This window comes from Pygoscelis adeliae, unplaced genomic scaffold (genome assembly GCF_000699105.1).
Source record: "Pygoscelis adeliae isolate BGI_AS28 unplaced genomic scaffold, ASM69910v1 Scaffold86, whole genome shotgun sequence".
Lineage (NCBI taxonomy): Eukaryota > Metazoa > Chordata > Aves > Sphenisciformes > Spheniscidae > Pygoscelis > Pygoscelis adeliae.
The window spans coordinates 1,961,180-1,964,091 of record NW_008824930.1 but is presented as its reverse complement, the minus strand read 5'-3'; positions in this window follow the sequence as shown (position 1 = coordinate 1,964,091).

Here is a 2,912-nt window from a genome sequence, read left to right as displayed (position 1 = left end):
TTGTCACTGGGTTGCCTGCCCCATGAAGCAGCAGGCCCAGTTGGACCTTGGCTTTCTTTTGGATGCCAATGCTGCTTGAAAGACAGAAAAGTCTTTCTTGTTGTCCCTATCATCCAGCCTGTTATTGTCTCTCTGTATGATGTTTTATCCTTCCAGCATATCTATCTCTCCTGCTACTTTGTTGTCATCCACACAATTTGTGATCACACATTTGATCCAATCATTGAGATCATTTATAAAGATTAAGTAGCAGGAGTAACAGTATCTGTTCCCTGGGAGCTCCATGCCTGATGTCTGCCAGTTTGACTTTGAGCCATTTATCACCACCCTTTGAGCTCAGTAGCTTAGGCCATTTTCAACCCACAATGTGGTTCATCTGTCCAGTCCGGAGCTTGCCAGCTTTTTCACAAGGATGTTGTGTGAGAAGGTGTCAAAAGCCTTGCCAAAATCAAGGCAGATGACAGCCATGGCTTGCCTCTCATCCACTCAGCAAGTGGTTTCATCATAGAAGGCAACCAAATTGGTCAAGCACGGTTTACCCTTGGTAAATCCGTGTTGGTTTCTCCCAGTCACCTTCTTGTCCACTATGTTACTGTCAGTAGCTTTCCTGAGGACCTTTCTGCAGTTTTCCCAGGAAATGAAGTGAGGCTGACAGACTTTAGTTTCCTGGATCTTCCTTTTTGCCCTATTTGCAGATGGGCAAAATAATTCCCCTTTTCCAGACATCTGGACTTCCCTTGATCCCAGAGACCTTTCAGAGATGAGAGGAAGTGTTTTGTAATGATGCCAGCCAACTTGCTCAGCACCCTTAGATGCATCCTGTCAGGTCCTGTGGATTTGTATATGTCTCATTTGTGAAGATGGTTCCTAACTTGACCATTCTCTGCTACCAGTGGTTCATCATTTTCTTTGCCACTGCTCCTTGGTGTAGAGACTTGGTTGCTGACCTCACCCATGAAGACCAAGGTGAAGAAGGCATTGGCTATCCCAGCCTCTGCTGTGTCATTTGTAACTAACTTGCCAGCCCCATTCAGCAGCAGACCTCCATCTTCCTTGTACTTCTACTTCCTACTGAGATAGCTCTAGATGCTTTTCATGTTATTCTTGACATCTCTTGCCAGTTCGCTCTGCTCCAGCAGAGCTTCTGCATTCCTTGCTGCACCTAACTGCAGATCACCCAAATGATATTTCTATGTTCCCTTTGGGAGTCTGTCCCCTTTTCCATTTCTCGCATGATTCTGAGGAACTGCCTCAGCATCTTGCTGTTTTCTTGTTCCAGGCTGCTTTCTTGTTATGACTGATCCTTTTCCCACTTAGGGAAAAGGGCTGTCCTTGTGGTTCAGGAAGGCTGTCTCCAAAAATCTCCCAACAATCCTGAGCTCCTTTGCTCTCCAAGGCAGACGCCCATGAGATCCTTCCTCAGTGTTCCCTGGACAACCAGATATCTGCTCTTCTGAATTCCTGGGTCTTCTTTCTGCTGTTTGTCTTCCTTACGCCACTTAGATCTGAAACTCTACAGCCTTATGGTCACTGTGGTCTGTGCTGCTGTGTTGATTTCTCTGCAAATACGAGGGATTAACGTCCCTATGAGAAGCAAGTCCTGTAGGCCTGAGGCCTGTTAGAGGTATCTGGAGAAGGCTCCATCCACTTCTTCTGCCTGATCCAGTGGTCAGTAGCAGACACCTACTACGAGGTCTCTGCCATTGGTGATCTTTCTGATTTTGGCCCAAACACACTCTACAGATCACACACTGTGCACTCAAACTGCTCCTACAGAGTGCACAACCCCTTGTCCTCTTCTGCCCTTTCTGTCCTTCCTGAGGGCCTGTACCTGGCCACTGCAGGACTCCCATCACATGAGCTTTCCCATTGAGTTTCTGTAATTCCAATGGCATTGTAATGATGTGACTGCAGGTGGAGCTCCGTTTCTTCTGTCTTGTTCCCCAGTCTGCAGGGGTTGGTGCACTGGCACTTGAAATGATGTGCCATCTGCCCCTTGTCCCTGGGAGGAGTGTGGGAGCCTCCCCCATGGCTCAGCTCCATGCATGTTTTCATCTTGTCCCTTCTGACCTCAGTGGCCTCCAGGCTTCAGACAGTACTCCTCATTAAATTGAGTTTTAAGCCTGCTCTGCTATGTTAGCCAGCCCATTGACAATGTCCTTGCCTCTTATTGGCAAGCAGAGCCCATTCCTCCCAGAAGCCTTTGAATTGTCTTCAAAGAGCATCCTGTGGTCATGGGGGCCAAAAACCTGCCTGTGATACAGGCCATGCAGGTAGGGGCTGATTGGGTGATATGCTTGCCCCTGCCTGCACCCTTGCCCTGCACTGACGAGACTGAGGAGAAAGCAACCTTAGTTCTGGTCCTCTTTCCTTTTGTCCTTGGGCCTCTTGTCCTGCTTGTTCTTTTCTGGGTTATGTTTTGTAGAATTGTTGGCATCCACATTGAAGAAGAATAGAGGGTAGAAGCCTGTGGGCTGGATCAGTCTTGGCAGTCTCTCCATGATGTGCTGTACTTTGGCTCCGGGTAAGCAGCAAACTTTCTGTGACTGAGTGTCATGTCAGCAGATGGGTGCCACAGTGTCCTGCAGAAGGGAAGTCTCGTGATACTAATACCCTCTCCTTCTTCTCCCTGAGGATTTTGCCCTGTTGAGCAGAAGCTGCTGGCCTGGTTCTTTCTTCCAGAGACACTTGTTTGTCCTTCCCATCTTTTGCCAGGACTCCCTGCCTCTTCATCTGAATTTTTCCAGGTGAGGGGTGAGACAATGCTCTCTAACCAAGTTCTTTTAGATATTCCACAAGGAGGGTTTAATGTTTATGTATTGGGTTTGCATGGCAAGGTTTTGGTAGTGGGGGGGAGGGGGAGGGGACGCTACAGGGTTGGCTTCTGTGAGAAGCTGCTAGAAGCTTCCCCC